This window comes from Poromitra crassiceps, assembly GCF_964638095.1.
Source record: "Poromitra crassiceps genome assembly, chromosome: 5".
Lineage (NCBI taxonomy): Eukaryota > Metazoa > Chordata > Actinopteri > Beryciformes > Melamphaidae > Poromitra > Poromitra crassiceps.
Genome location: NC_139642.1, coordinates 1,161,084 through 1,178,702, shown reverse-complemented (window position 1 = coordinate 1,178,702; position 17,619 = coordinate 1,161,084).

Here is a 17,619-nt window from a genome sequence, read left to right as displayed (position 1 = left end):
GGGACGACGTTAGTGCTGCACGATTTGGGGGAAAGGTGCGATTAGCGATTATGGTGGACAATATTGCGATTTGCGATTGTGATTGCGATATAATAAACAAGAGGTATCTAGGGATGTGCCGGCATGAGTTTTTGACGGTATGATAACCTTGGACAAAAATACCACGGTTTCACGTATCACAGACTAAAATACATGAAATATGTTACAATTTAAAATATATTAAAACTAAATAAATAAAACAATTTGAAATAAAATTATCTTTACAAAAAAATAAAACATTTTGAGACATTTGCCTGTCCCAAACATGTAAAAAAGAAACACCAGAAAAATAGAAACTGCACTGTGTTACAGCACATAGAAGATGGCTCAGACTGGCAAAGTTAGTTACATGTCTGTCGAGTAGTGAGGTCTCTAGACCATATTTCAAGCTGAAGGCCATTCGTGCATAATCTAATCCGATCACCCCCTGACGTCAGTCAAGTTCTAGTATGACGTGGTCCGTCAAAGTCTTAGTATGACGTCTGTAATGACGTCAGATATGACGTCAGTTAATTATCATATATATAGCAAGGGTTCTACGTCACCTCTCTCTCTCTGGCCGATCATAGCAGCAGCAGCTTCACGGCAGTCCATCTCCCCTGAGCCGTCCTCCGAAGCGTTGTTTTGCTCCATATCTGCAGACCGAATCAGCATCCTCAAGCCTTCTCCACCCGTGGATATTCCCCGCAGATCTCTCAACGCTCCCCACTCCATTCCTGGTATGTCGAGTTCCGAGCCAGAGCAGTCCATGGACAGTGACGACAGCATCGCTTCCCTGTTCCGGACCGGCCACGGAGCGTACTTGCCTTCCGAGGCGTCTGACGAAGACGTTGGCGAAGCGGCCGGACCACAGGCTGCCAGCATAGCCCCGACGAGAAGGCCCAGCGCGCGTTCCCGTGGCACGGGGCGCGCCACTGCGACGGCCCGTGATAGGAGAGCAGAAGACGAAGCGCCGCGCCGTGGACGCCCAAGAACGCGTGCGAGCGTGCCGGAGGGAGAGGCCGCTCGGCGCGGACATGCGAGAGGCCGCGGGCGAAGACCAGTAGAGACAGCTGCCCCGAGAGCCGGGAGCCGCCGGGGAATTGCAGGCCGCGGGGCTGCCGTGAGACGCCACGTCCTTCCTGGTCGCACTGACCCCCAGGCCGCCGCCCCGGAAGCGGAAGCGGCCCCATTCGTAGCTCCGCCGAGCCGACGGGTCGTCAAGAGCCATTCTGCTGTCTCTGCTAGATGCTAGCAGATCAGTAGAAGCTCGTCTGAGCGCCCTGGAAACCCCCCCCCCCATTCCCCCCACGTCCGCCGCAGCCCAGCTGGCGCAGCAGCCGATCCTGCCCCCGCCCATGCAGCAAGCCGACGTGCTCCCCACCACCACCCAACCCGCCCAGACGAACACCCTGGCGTCCGCCACGCCCGCCATCCCATTCGGTATGCCTTTTGTTTCTCCATGTGCCAATGTTTCTCCCAGGCTGAGGTCCAAGATTTTAAAGGGCAGAGACATTAATTTAGTTAGCATACTCCTGCCATCTCCCGAGTGTAAAAGGAAGGTTACGGGCGACCCAGATGGCCCCGTCTATTTAAAGTCGTCCGACCCCCGCCTGCCCAAAGACCTTTCCTTATGTGACTTCCTGAACACGTTTGGCGTCTACCGTGACGTGATTTGCGAAGTGTACCCAGAGCGCCGCCATGAGCTAGACAAATATCTAGCGCTAATAGGGGACCTCTACTCCAACCACGGTAAACTATTCTACCAATATCATAAAGCATTCTCCGCTAAAGCCGCCCTGATGATCACTCAGGCTAATACGCGGCTTAACTGGTCCATCATGGACATGCAGATATTCACGTCGCTGGTTAGCGGGCGGCCGGCGAACACCTGTGACTCGTGCGGCGAACCGGGGCACTCTGCACAATTCTGCCCAAAGGCGGCCTTTCAGTCCGGCGCCGCGCCCTCCACCAGCGGGTCCTCCCAGGTGCATACCCATACCCCCAGCTCCCTTTGCAGATATTTCAATGAAAACGTGTGCACATATCCCGAATGTAATTTCCTGCACGCATGTAGCACCTGCGGGGACGCCCACCCCCGCTCCGGCTGCCCGCAAAGGATCCCCCCCCCACCAAAAAAGGGATATTGATTTACATTGCTTTGAAAACACCACATGTACTGTAGGTGTCCCTTGTGTTTTGATTAAATAAAGCGAGTTGATTGACAATTTATCTGGTCTGTGATCCGATCATTCCATCATTAAACGCCCACTAATAACAATAGTAATAATACAACTAAGAGGAAGGAAAAAAAAAAGAAAAAAAAATACATACATGTTAAAAGCCGACAACCTCCGGATTCGGATTCCGGACCCCTCATCGTACAATTCGGTTCACCATACAAACCCCGAAGTCACCCAATTCCAACGCCAAGTCAAGTCACCCAGGCCAAGCCGGGAACCCCTAAGTCAGGGGGAAGATCCGGACTCGGATTCCGGACTCCTCGTTGTACATTTGGTTCGCCATACAAACCCCTAAGTCATCCAAGTCCAGCGCCAAGTCAAGTCACTAAGTCACCCAGGCCAAGTCGGGAACCCCTAAGTCACTAAGTCACCAACCCCTAAGTCATCCAAGTCCAGCGCCAAGTTGGGATATCACTAAGTCACCCAGGCCAAGTCGGGAACCCCTAAGTCACTAAGTCACCAACCCCTAAGGCGGCGATCCTCAAAGTCCGGACTCCGGTCCGCATCCGGACCGAGACACCGTCCTATCCGGACCGAGCGCTATAACCTACAAATCATTGATAACTTACATTTTCACGGAGCGTTTCTATTTTAACCGGCACATGCTTTTATAGTATTTACGGTACTACTGGTTTATCTGCCAGGAAGCTCACAGACCAATGCACGCGCTGTAAATCATCACACGTGATGCTACTCGGCCAATCAAATAAGCGAATCGTTTCTCTCTGTTGCTTCGAGTGGTGCTGCGAGAGCACACGGACGGAGGGGAGGCGACGCGAGGAGAGAGATAGTAATTTCACACGGTGTGCTCAAAAGAAACCACTCTTACATGTCCATTCATTGTTCTTACGGGCAGATTAAAACCAGTATGTCTCGTGTGAAGTGCGGTGCGATCCTGACCGGTCTATGGAAGCGCCACACATGAACAAACACACATACACACACCAGGGCACACTCACTGCCCAACGCAACGGCATGTGAGGTTGATCGACAGACAGACAGACAGACAGACAGACAGACAGACAGACAGATAGATAGACAGATAGATAGACAGATAGATAGATAGATAGATAGATAGATAGGGAGCTCACTTCTCTCAAGAGAAAAGGTTGTTTGTTGGCTGAGAGTGTTAAATGTGAAATGGAGTGAAGAAAAGGGGAAACTTATTTCTCTTAAATTTAAGCACTTCATTTTAAGATGCACATTTTTCCAAAGCACTCTGTTGTATGTTATTTTTAAATGCATTATTTTACTTGAAATGAGAAAAGAGAATTTATTTATTATAGTAGGCTAGTTATGTATAATTAATCCAGTTAAATATGAAAACTGTAAATAAGCATTGTTGATGTTTATTTTGATTTAACAGTCAGTTGTTGACTACATACAGACATTGTACCATTAGGCTACTTCAATCATTGAGTTCAATGGCACTGAATCATAGCGTAAGCTACGTTACAATGTTCCGGACCTTTGCTTGAGGAAATTTTCTCTAACTGGACCTCTTTGAATTTTAATTGAGTGCCCCTGCCCTAAGGCATCCAAGTCCAGCGCCAAGTTGGGAAGCGCCAGCCGTAAGTCACTAGGTCACCTACCCCCAAGTCACTAAGTCACCAACCCCTAAGTCATCCTAACTTCTGGAAACAATCTACTCCCCATGGCTCGCGACATCAGGCTCAGGCCTCAGACTGGCCCCCGGCTCCCCCGTTCCTCATCGCACCTCGTCATCACATGACAAGATCCTGGTTCATCCTGCACCTCAAGCGGACGCTCCCGCTGGTCTTCATCAGCTCTCCAGCTACACCCGCCCGGAGCAGGCAGCCATACCGTGGCCCAAAGAACCCTCCTCCCTTAATCGGCGAGCATGGCAACGAACAGTGTCCCGGGCTTCCGTGCCAAAATGTCTCGTTGGTGGTGGCTCCCCGAAAAGCACAGCGCCCAGTAAGGCGCAGTAAATCTCCCGGATCATTTTTGGGGGGAAGAGAGAGAGAGTCGAGAGAGAGAGTCAGGGTCAGTCAGAAGGCCAAGTCGTGCGACGCGCAAGGCCCGACCGAGTTGGGAAGCGCCAGCCGCAAGTAGGGGGATCAAGATCGAAGGCCCGTAAGCCGTAAGTCGTTAAAAAAAAAAAGGTTGAAGGCCAGAAAAGGCCAGAAAAGTACAATCAACTACTAATGTACCAAGATCGAAGGCCCGACCGAGTTGGGAGCGCCAGCCGCAAATAGCTGTAAGTCGCTAAAAGGTCGAAGGCCAGAAAAGTTCAATCAACTACCGGTGCCCGCAGATCTCAATTAACCTCCGGTAATCAGATCTTCCTTTTGGGGGATCTCCTAGCCTATGCAGATGCCCTCCTCTTGCCTCAAGAGCAGCGCCACTGGCTAATGGAGTCATGCGCCAAAGTATTTGCCATGCATGCCGATTGCTAAATAAAGTTCGTTAAATCCTACCAACTGGCCTCTCATGATTGAAGTGAGGTCTCTAGACCATATTTCAAGCTGAAGGCCATTCGTGCATAATCTAATCCGATCACCCCCTGACGTCAGTCAAGTTCTAGTATGACGTGGTCAATCAAAGTCTTAGTATGACGTCTGTAATGACGTCAGATATGACGTCAGTTAATTCTCATATATATAGCAAGGGTTCTACGTCACCTCTCTCTCTCTGGCCGATCATAGCAGCAGCAGCTTCACGGCAGTCCATCTCCCCTGAGCCGTCCTCCGAAGCGTTGTTTTGCCCCACCCACCTCCCCAGTCCGCCACCAACGAGTCGTGACTCCTGATCCCCCACTGGGGGGGGTCTCCTAGCCTATGCAGATGCCCTCCTCTTGCCTCAAGAGCAGCGCCACTGGCTAATGGAGTCATGCGCCAAAGTATTTGCCATGCATGCCGATTGCTAAATAAAGTTCGTTAAATCCTACCAACTGGCCTCTCATGATTGAAATACAATGATACACCCAGTTTATTTATTTTGTAGCGACAGATGGCCTTAAACGCCACACTCACGTGACGCTTCTTGAGAGAGAGGCGAGGTAACGTGCATCTTTCTGCAGACTTTATCGAGGGACCATGAAAGCGTCATGTGACAGGCTAACACTAGTTGAAGCCTGGAGGTGCTGCTGATGGCAGCCGACAGTGTTTTGCTATCAACGTTGTTAATCTCGCTTATTCTTCATCACAGCGGGGCATTACCCACTGTCCACTAGTTCTGCATAAGCACCTGCAGCTCTCTCCTTATTTTACTGACGTTCTCACTAATCACACGGCTGTTTACATGCGTTTCTGAACGGCAAGCTAGTTATTAGCCTGGCTCGCTGTTAGCGATCATGGATGTTCTCTCTCTCCCTCTCGGTAAGATGTAACTTTGCTGCGCATATCATTACTTATTTGCGGAGTGCATGGGAGAAGCCTCCTGCTAGTGTTGATGCCCAGTGTGATGGCAGAGAAACGTGTGTTTGCTGCGTCGCGTGTAATGTTAGTTTAGAGGACACACACACACACTCAAAAAGACGTGAAAAAATAATAATAATCGCACACTTTTGCGGTTATGTAATCGCACGTGCTGACATCGCGATTGCGATTGCGATTAGATTAATCGTGCAGCACTAGACGACGTGGAGGCGTGAACCGTCCGAGGCGAAGCGAAGTCCCTTAACACATTCACTGCCAGCCGTTTTTTTTTTACTGTAGGTAGCTTCTGCCAGAGGGTTTTTTTGAGGATTCTGGCTCATCTTTCAAGACCCGAGGATTCTTTTCTGCTAAGATTTTGTGAACACAAAATATCTCAAAAGAACTAATAGAATGTGTGCTTTCTCTGTCTAAAAGAGTTAGTTTGTAGAGTTAGTAGTTATGTAGGCATTAGCACTTGAATACAGCATGGTTTCAGCGTCTGAAAATTTAAGCTGAGATAAATAGCTTTTTGTGAAATTCGATAGAACAGTCACTTTAACCATTCATTTTTGGCATCAGTAAGACGTCAGACATCTAAACAATAGTTTTGAACAGTAATTTCCTCCATAACAGCAGGAAACACCCCTCTCCTTCAAACTCCTCCCTCCGTGTGTGTTCTTCTTGGCTGCAGCGGGCGTGTCACAAGCTCGTTTCTGCTGCTGCTTTGCTGCTGCTCCTGTCTGCTGGCGGCCGCTGGGCAAGTCTGGATGGGCTCGCTCGTTTCTTGGGGTTTGGGTTGAGAGCTTTGATGAAGCTTTTGCGATTCTGGTCTTATTTATGCTGCGTGTTTCAAAGTGTGTTCCACCCGTAATCTATTATGCAAATTTGCAATCCCGCACTGCCAGCTCCCAAGCGCGAAAGCGAAAGCGTTTTCGCCAATCCATTTTCATGAGAATGGCTTCCTCACACTGCTTTTTGCTTGCCTTCCTCTAGTCTGGAGAGCACTGTCGCCACTTAGTGGGTCGGTGGAATGGGTTGTACACGTTCGGTGGCTCCAATATTTATATAAGAGATGTAAAAGGGTTAGATGCACATCCCACGGTCAAAAAACAACAACGTGTGTTACGACGTGTGTTAACACGTCATTGGCAGTCAACCGTTGGATTTTTTTTGACGTGTTAACACGTCATTGGCAGTGAACGTGTTAAAAAGTGATAATGGACACCTCGAAGTGCATTAACCCGCTTATACCATGGTCACTTGCCAAAGAAACAAAACAAGACCATTCATTTATATTTGCATGCATTTTGCAATCAAAATCTAGTTTTCATAACCTTGAATATGAGTTGAGAACCGGCGAGACAAAATAGTCCCCTCGAGATTAGGCTATCATTGGATAAAATGGCTGCTTTGTTTCTACACCTGGCACAATTCTAGAATCAAGCTAACTAATAATTTCGCCAATCGTAGCCTATGTAACAACATACAAAATAAAACGGCAATGTCTAAGAATGCAACGCCATGTAACTGGGTCGTTTAAACTCGCATTCCAGGGAATTGCGTTAACGTCTGCGGGGTCTTATAAGACGTAAATGGCGCGAGGCAGAGTGAAAACTATCTGCTTTCAGTATGTTGGACTCCAGGTATGTTTTGTACAAGGACGTCTCTCAGTGTGTTGCTGTTAACTCCCCATTTTGTTGTTTTATTTTTGTTGATCTCATCTTTTTCCTCTTTGACTTGATTTGTATCAGTGATAAGAGGCAGCGCACGCTCTCCCAGAGCGCCTGGCTGCTGGTTGCTGCAAGTTGTAAACAGAGGGTTTGACAGTTGACAGCTGAGAGCCCGGCTTCTGTCAGCTGACCAGAACAGAGCTGGCTTCTCTCAGGAGAGGGAATCTCCGAAACGAAAATCAAAATTGTAAATAAGAGTTATTTTTGATAAACTGAGCACACAGGGGTGATTTAAATAGTTACTTTGACCGACTAAATTTTTTTCTCAACTTCCAAAAGTGTCATATTAACCCTTAACGGGGGTATAGAGCTCAAACAGCTCTCTTGATACCACTGTTGAAACTATGGCGCATTGATATGAATGGTGAACAGACCATTGGCTGAATGACTTTACCAACTGTACATTATCACTTTTTAATGGACACCCTGCAGCCAATCAGAATCGAGTATTCACCCAGACCATGGTATAAACATTATTTACGGATGGGTTTTTATATAAAATAAAGATAATACTTTGCAATTAGTCCGAACTGCATTTTTTACCTGCTCTGAGCCCTGGATTATAACAAATCCAGTCATATTTACAAGTTTTAAAAAGCTGCAATTTGACGGCAACCACTTTTTGGCAATCACTTTTTGGGACAATATGTATTGATAACATCAAACAGGGACACTACAGCGGTCCACATATAACATGTAATGAACATGCCTTTTCTACAAGCATGACAGGGAGTAAACAGGTTAATTCATATTGTCACCAAAACACATATTGGATCATAAATTGAAACTACTGATGTGATTTTGTGATTGTTTTTCCAATATTTTATTTTCAATTTGTTAATAGAGCAGTACACAAACAAGACCAAACAAACTGGGTAGAGGAGTCTCTTGCGCTTCAGCCCCTCCACAGAGGGAGGTCGGTGCTCTCAGGACAGGACAGTGTTCACAACAGAAATAAATGGCTAAACCCAAGAAGGACCTGGAGCACTCCATTCACTGGGATACATTCAATTCAGTAGTGCTGCATGATTTGGAGGAAAGGTGCGATTAGCGATTATGGTGGACAATATTGGGATTTGCAATTGTGATTGCGATATAATGGTATCTTGTGCTGGCAGACTAAAATACATGAAATATATTACAATTTTAAATATAGTAAAACTAAATAAATAAACAATTTGAAATACAATTATCTTTCAAAAGAATAAAACATTTGCCTGTCCCAAACATGTAAAAAAAAGAAACACCCGAAAAATAGACACTGCAGCACTGTGTTACAACACATAGAAGATGGCTCAGACTGCAAAGTTAGTCTGTCCAGTAATACAATGATACACCCCGTTTTCTTTTTTCTGTTGTAGCGACAGATGGCCTTAAACGCCACACTCACGTGACTCTTCTTTTTTTGAGAGAGAGGCGAGGTGACATGCGTCTACAAACTTTATCGAGGGACCATGAAGGCGTCATGTGACAGGCTAGCTAGAACCCTGGAGGTGCTGCTGCTGCAAGCAGCTGCAACAGTGTTTTCTCTGCTCTCAACCTTGTTAAAGGGATAGTTCTGTTTGTTTGAAGTGGGGTCCTATCAGCTAGTTCCATACACTAACTGAAATAGGTACAGTGTTCTGGACTGAGCGCACCGTGTATCGAGACCCAGCACTCTGAAGCAGCAGCCTCCAGGGCTCTGTCTCTCTAGGTCAGGGGGCCAAGAACTAAAACGTAATGTAGCCACCTAAAACAACGCCCACCTAAACAAATCAATATCAGTGTACATGGACACTCTATTTTGACAATTTTCAGCGCTTTACTTTACCGTCAAACAGCCATCTCATTCAGCACTACGTTTTCTCCCAATCGCAGAACTACCGTATTACTCCGCCAAACGCATTCACAGCGCCGCGGGGCTCGATTACTCCGCAGATCAGCTGGGATCTGGGTCATTTTTCCTGTTTGTTGTTGAAGAAAACACAACAAATACAATACACAAACGAAAATATGAATGATTTTGATAGCGACGACGATATGCCGTTCACCATGATCTGGTGAACGTCAAAATGAGCCTGCATTTAGACAGAAGAGAAAATAAAATGGCGATAGTATAAGCATGGTTTCATTCATACTTCATATCTCACCTGTGGTCTAGGTACAGTATATGGTAAATGGTAAATCTTCAGAAACTGCTTGTCTTTCTTATCTGCTATTGGTTTTTGATAATCCTCTTCAGAGAAATGTTCACTGCAAACGCAAAGTTCTGTTAAACTTTCTGGAGGAGTGTTGATGTCTCTATTCAGTGCCACCATTGCAGTGCAACAAGCCACAACTGTGTAATACTTCTGTCCTTCAAAGGAATACGGTGAAACTGATACCAGACCAGGATCTTTGTCTGTTTGAACAGCCAGGAAATACACAAACGTTGAATTATTTATGAAAAAAATACTCCAGACTTGCTCGCGATCTATTTGTACTTGGTGAGCTGAGATAACCTATGATCTGCGGAGTAATCGAGCCCCGCGGCGCTGTGAATGCATTTGGCGGAGTAATTAGGTGTGGGGGGGAAAATCGATTCACTTAAGTATCGCAATTCTTAATGTCACAAGTTTTTGAATCGATCTTTTATTCCAGAATCGATAATCGCGTCATTTCTTTCTGGTAATGTATGTGCATGTATTCTCTGATGAGGTGAAATAAGTTACCACTTTCATCCAGCACATTATAGAGCGCTTCCCTCTAGGGATTAGAGCCCGACCGATATATCGGTTCGCCGATATTATCGGCCGATATTGGCCGATCACCGATATATCGTATCGGCCGATATTGTGGCCAATATTGCATTTTTTTTATATATATATTATAGACAGCATGTGGTGTATATTTGTAATTTTTTCTTAACTATTTGTTCTATTTCTTGTGTTTTTGTATTTCTAGTTATTTATAATTATTAAATTCCCAGTTAAAGGACGGCTTTACTGATTTTCAACTAGATTTGTATCTATACTATAATTCCGGGATTGATTTGTCTGTCTGTCTGTCCTTCGCGTATCTCGAGAACCATTGGTCGGATCGACTTGAAACTCGGGGGGTGCGCTGATGGCGACCCGATGGAGGGCGGTGCCCTGTGTCCGTGCGATTCGGATGCAAAACACGTTTGATATTAATACATTTGTGTTCAATCAAGCGTGTGCTCCTTCAAGGCCAGGCTGATCTGGGCTAAGTGTCAACACTGCTGTGAGGACAGTCGTTGAGTAAACAGAGTCGTTAGCTAAATCAACATCAGTCCTTGAGATTGAATGGGGGGGGAGGAGGGGGGGGGGGGGGTGTTCTCTTATAAGGGGTCCTTGGCTGAAAAACATTTGAGAACCTCTGCTCTAGGGCAACACCACTTCCGGGAACCCGCATCCTGTGTAAGTAAAGCCACTTCTTAACATGCAGTGGAATCCGTATTATAACCTGCACCTAGCCGGTTGGCCTGCATGTTAAACAACAATTAGCCGGCCTACGCGCACTCCCGCGACTCCGTATCTTATCTACCTCGACCACCGGTATAAGATCCGCTTCCACGCAAGCGCTGGTCATGTTAAACAGTGGAACGATATGATCCGCATATGTCCGTAGTGGGCGGGTGTGGCTCTTCGTGACTCACTTCACGTTCGCTAGTTTATTAATTAATGAATCGTTCGGGCAATCGCTTATATCAACGAGCAAACTCACGGTTTCCTCAAGTGTTGCAAAAATGGCTTGAATTGTTAAGTGGGGGCTAGAATGACCGTGCTTTCCGAGGTGAGGGCTGGCTTGACTGCAGTTGCAGGCAGCCAGGTCCAGTGCATCAGGAGGGAAGCTGCTGCGTTGCTTGCTTGCTCCCATGTCAGAAAAACAAAGCCTAACGTTTGTGGGAGATTCAAGTTGTCGCACTTATTACTTTTAGCTAACGCTACGTTGTTTTTTCATCAAGGCAATGTCCAGAAGATATGGATTCATGAGTTTCTGCAAATGCAGATAGATAGGCTATAGTAGGAGCATGCATGCATGTTGTCTGTTTCAATAACGAAAGCGTCCTTTACCGAGAACGACGTGCTGACCAATTAAATATTCTTGCTGCGAAATCGGCCTCTTTGACAACACTGCAATAAATAAGATCGACTACGACTATAGAGGCTATAAAGAATGGACTATAGAGAAATAAATGGATTCAAAACGTTTATTTAGGAAACATAGGCTATCAAACTTTTGTGGGGAGAAATACATTTAAAACTAGTCAGATATGACTAGTTGCCACTTGTAAAATAAATCACCCACAGTGATTAAAACCTGACCATTTCCACCACTGCTTATGGATGAGCATCATCTGCTGCATGCCATCGAGAACCGTTGGTCGGATCGACTTCAAACTTTGGGAGTGTGCCCTATTGTGCAGTGCAGTGCCCTGTTTTTGTGCAATTTGGCATAGCGCCACCTACTGGCAACATAGAAAATGTGGTTTATCTCAAGAACCATTCGTCAGATCGACTTCAACTTTGGGGAGTGTGCTGAGGGGAACTCGACACAGTGCAGTGCCAAATTTTGTGTAATTTGGAACAGCGCCACCTATTGGCCACACAAAAAGTGGTTTATCTTGAGAACCGTTCGTCCGATCGACTTCAAACTCGAGGATTGCGCTTAGGGGGACTCAAGGAGGTGCAGGGAGCTGAATTATGTGCAATTTGGCATAGCGCCACCTACTGGCAAGACAAAAAGCGCTTTATCGCCATAGCCATTCATCTGATCGACTTCAAGCTTAAAACTCGGGGAGTGCGCTTAGGGGGACTCAACGGAGTGCAGGGAGCTGAATTCCGTGTAATTTGACATAGCGCCACCTACTGGCAACACAAAAAGCGGTTTATCTCGATAGCCATTCATCTGATCGACTTCAAACTTGGTAAGTGTGCTGCTGGGGACCTGACATAGAGCAGTGCCAAATTTTGTGCAATTTGGCACAGCGCCACCTACTGGCAACACAAACAGTGGTTTATCTTGAGAACCGTTCATCCGATTGACATCAAACTTGGGGAGTGTGCTCCTGGGAACTCAAAGTAGTGCGGCGCTGAATCGGCCTCGACCGGTAGTCCACATAGCCGATTCTGTGTGCCGGTCGGCTTTCCCCTGTTTTTGTTTGGTCAATTACCTGCAGCTGCACGATGCACGCGTTCACGTGACGTGCGCGCACCCCAAGCAGCCAAAAGGAAACACACGCCAGCATGTCCTCCTCATTGTGAAATTTTACAGTTTGTCACACATGCAAGTCGAAAATAAGCCGCAGAGGGGCAGGGTACGTTGCCGAGTCCCGCTCGGCTGGAGTCCACTCCAGTCTGAGCGGCTCGCTTCACCTCACCGGCCCCTCTCTCTCCCCGGCCACAGCGCAACACAGCCGGCTTGGCGAAGTGAAGGTACTGAGCCATGTGTCCAGTATGGTTACATTCCCCAACCAGCTGCAGTCCACATCCCCGCAGCCTGCTGCAGATCAGCTGCTGCTGCTGCTGCTATCTGTCAGTCACGTTATAACGTGGATACAGGAGAGGACTATTTGTTTCGTATTGCGAATAGAACGACGAACATAATAATAAAACGCATTGGACCTGTGTGCAAGGTTTACTGTGTGGTTTTTTTCCGGGTGGCGGATTAAAAAAAAACGGACTGTGTGTAAACTCTGATATTCAAACTGAGTCAACTCAAACTAATTTCCTCATCTACTCAAGAACAGCCAAAATTCACAACTGTAGAGTGGGCATGGCTTCGAAGGTCTGGGCTCCAGACCTATAGGCTATAAACTCCTTGTCCATGGATAACATTTTGATTTATTTTATTTTATTAGTTTGTTTGGCAGGGACATATACAAAAAAACATTAAACCCCATAGGGGAAGAGATGCTTTGTAACAGATTTAGCCATATGCTACTTTCCATCTGGAGCCCCTGTTCTGTTGCACCTTTTTTCTTTTGGAAAAGTAAATGCATGATAGCTGTGAGATATACTGGAATTAATTGTTAGGGCCGGCAGCCGGGCCTATATCATCCCCTCTGTCGCCGGACACATTATGCACGACTCCACACACGGTAATGTCTCAGTGGCGGCCGGCCACTAGAGGGCGCCGCCCCACCTACCCCTGGCCCCTTCTGTTTCTCCACCGGAGTCTGTGTGCTGCAGCTTTGCTCTGTCTGTTTCAACTCCCTGTGGGCATGCCAAGTCCGCCCTCCCCTGTCTCACAACACTCCACTCTCCACTCCTCTCCTCTGTTCAGCCGACATGCAGTGTTGCCAACTTGGCCACTTTGTCGATAGATTTATCTACTTTTCAGACCCACGTGGCCACTTTATTTCTCAAAGGCGACTAGGGACAAATCTGGCGACTTTTTCTGACCATGGGAAGCAACGTTAATGTGTTGAATCTCTACGGATTTTGCCTGTAAATTGTGTGCGGGGTGCTGCTGCAGCGGGTGCTGCGGGCTTTTCCTCCCTCCCTCCCTCTCTCTCTCCTCTCTGCCTTACCTGTCTGTGTCTAGTGACAAAGCTGTCCGTCTGTAAAACCATGTTTACACAGGCAAAAGGGACACAACACGGTCGTCCACTTGCCAAAGCATCTCTCCAACAGACGATCCGACTAGTACAAAGTGTGACAGTTTAGCGAATGTGATAACGTCAAGTCAAGTGAGTGTGATTTATTTTGTGAGAAGCAAACTTTTTTCAGCGTCGTTTGACGAGGCGAGCGCCTAACCTCTGCCAAGGAGGTAGGCTATTGAGTCATGACGGTGTTTAACTCATTGAGTGCCAGCCACTTTTGGAGAACGGACGCTCCCAGTGCCAGAGTTTTCAGAGCGTTTTCAGTGATTTCTCGAGGCCCACAGAATATTGTGTGATATTACTATGTAAACACCGAACACGCACAAAGAACGAGCTGGCTCTATTGTATCATCAGCAAAAAAAAGTTTATTGATACCATTTTCCGTTCTTTAGTTATGAGCCGGAGAAGATAGGTTGTTTTGAGCAAATACAGGCGTTTGAAATTATTAGCTGAGATATTCCGCCTTTTGTGAAATGCAGCATTTCAAGCACATTCACTGAGTCTGAAGATAATATTTTCTGATGTAGTGACGTGGTGTAGTTGTGTGATGCCCTGCGTGCCCCACCCCCCTCTCCCCCCCCTCCCCCCCTCAGCTGCAAACTCCTCCCCACACTACACAGCCTCACGCACCCACTCTATTTTCGGAGTGCTCCGTTTGTGTGTGCCGGGCGGCTCCCAGCGCGACAGGGAAGAGCCAAACCGGACTGCTGAATGGTTTGGCGTCGGGTGCTGCTTTTCTGGCTGCTAATCGTGTGGAGAAACTATACAGACAGACAGACAGAGACAGAGGGGCTCAGTTGTGGGCGCGGATTGACTCCTGTTCGCAGCCAACGTCAGCTCCAGACAGAGCAATCTATATGGCTCTGGCTGCAGCATGCATCGGTTTCTCTTTGATCACGGCTTTTTCCTCCTGTTTCTCCGGACCTGTCTCTAATCTGGAGAGCACTGTCGCCACCTAATGAGTCCGTAAAATAGGTTATACACCTTCAATAGCTCCCATATTTGTACAGGAGATGCCTGAGGCTTTCATCCACGTCCCACCGTCAAAAAACGCATTTGACGTCGATCGACGTCCGTGGCACTCTACGTCACTATTTACTTTGACGTCGATCGACGTCCGTGGCACTCAATGAGTTAAGAGTGATATGAGGTTGCAAACTGTATAACGTTAACTGTTAAAGAAATCACATACACTAAGTATAAGGGACATCAGATTACTGCATGTAATAGCTTTAATAACACTGAAAATTATTTATTTATTTAGAATAATCCATGATTAAGGTTATACTAATTGTCAAAAACTCACCTACATGTATGAACAAACAAACAAGAAAACACTTGACACCACATACCACATAGGCCTACTGTACATTTTATTGTGAAAAATAATAAACATACATGACATTAACTGTAAATCTGGCACTTAATGATCAAGCTCAAACTCAGGATTATACTAAAGTAGACTGAACAGAAATTATTCTATTCTGCACTCTACTGAACACATTTCCTCATTTTCTATTTAGTCAAATGAGATGCCAGCAGAATCAGCACCAACTCAGTTGAGGCAGCCTTCCCCAGCTATCTTTGAACACCACAGAAAGTATGATGAAGACTCAAAACATGCATTTTAACTTCCATGTTCTTCTGTCATCCATTATTACACGACTTTTCCTGTTGTTTTCGCCACATGGGTGACGATACCATGCCGGCCCTATGGCAGGTGTCGACCTGGCCTTGTTTTATATTCATTGTATTTACACAAAAAAGAAAAGCTCTGTCCAGTAACCTGGAACACTTTTATTTTGAGATGTTTTTGAGTGAGATCGTCCTACCTCATGCAAATGATAAGAAATGTGACATGAATCTTAATTTTTTAAAGCAAAGTCAAAAAAAAAAGTCAAAAAATAACCGGCCAATTATTGTTGGGCGGAGTCTTGATGGGTATATAAAACTGATATGGAGAAATGTACCGCATTTTCAGCCAGGCAAGGCTTTTTCTCGCTCAACCAACGGCGCGCGGTCGCCCTCCAGCCCTACTTAAGCCGTTTTCACACATGCATACAGGAAAATTACCTGTAAATCAATATCGGCCATTTCCCGGAATTTCCCTTCACACCTGAGCGCTGCATGTGTGAATATAGTCGTCAAATAGCCTGTATGTTGGGGGGCGGGGGGGGGGGGGGGGGGGGGCGTATTTTGGGGGTCGGCAAAACTCCAACGGTGAAATAAGTTCGCTTGTCACACAATAAATCACACTCGTTTGACTTAAGATTATCTACCTACTTATCCTTCACATTCGCTCATGGGCTGCAGTGCAGAGTAGTATCCAGGCAGCGTCAAGCCAGCGTAATAAACAGCCGATTTCCCCCCTCCCCTCTCTGCTCGAGAGAGGCCAGTCCTTCAGTCCTCCGTACTTCGCAGCAGCCCGACACAGGACAGACACAGCGAGAATGGCAGCGGCTTGCAAGCCGCCCAACGCTTGTATGTATGTAGAGAAAGCAAATGCACGAGGCGAAATGTGGAAGTAGTTTGCTTTGATGTGCGCGAATGATTAGATGATGCACGCTGGAAGTGAACGTTAAGTCAAGTCAAGTCAAGTTTATTTGTATAGTACATTTCATACACAGAGGCAATTCAAAGTGCTTCACATAAAATGGTTGACAGGAAAAGAAAAGAAAAGAAGAGAATAAAATGGACATTTAAAAGCATCACAACAAAACTTTAAAAAAAGAGTATAAAAAGTGCATTAAGCAACTTCATAAAATGGTTGACAGGAAAAGAAAAGAAAAGAAGAGAATAAAATTGACATTTAAAAGCATCACAACAAAACTTAAAAAAAAAGAGTATAAAAAGTGCATTAAGCAACTTCATAAAATGGTTGACAGGAAAAGAAAAGAAAAGAAGCATACCGCACTTCTGACTGGTTCCAAACTGGTGAAATGTCCGCGATGACGGGGGAACGCTTATACCGGAAAACAACTTTCACACATGAAGGCATTAGACCGCTTTCCGGTCATTTAGCGGTAAAAAGCGCATGTATGAAAACGGCTTTAGTGGCAACGTTTTTTTTTTTTTTTAGAAGGCTGGCAACGCTAGGCTATGTCCTCAAAGTAAAATGTCACCATGTCTCTAAATTACTGCTTGCAGTTGCACTCGGAGCATACAGTGTGTGTGTGTGTGTGTGTGTGTGTGTGTGTGTGTGTGTGTGTGTGTGTGTGTGTGTGTGTGTGTGTGTGTGTGTGTGTGTGTGTGTGTGTGTGTGTGTGTGTGTGTGACAAATTAGGCCTACCTGTGTGCCTTGAAAATAAGGTGGTTCAAAAGAAACTTGTTAAATGCAACCTTTTTCTTCTCATGTTTTTATTAATAAAAATTAATAAAAAAGGTAATTAAAATTATCAATAATTATCGATATCGACTGATATGAAAGATGTTATATCAATATACTTTCTAACTATATTGCCCAGCTGTACTCATGATATAATATACAGGGCTCTATCTTCCCAAAAGCGCTAATTTAGCGTTTGCGCCTTGGGCAATGCAAATTGGGGGTGGACACAAGCGCATGCCTGTGATAATTGTACTGGGCATTGGCTGCCACAAGCCAAAGCAGGCGTTCCAGCGCTAAAATGTGGTGATAGATGGCATTATGCTATCGTCAGCA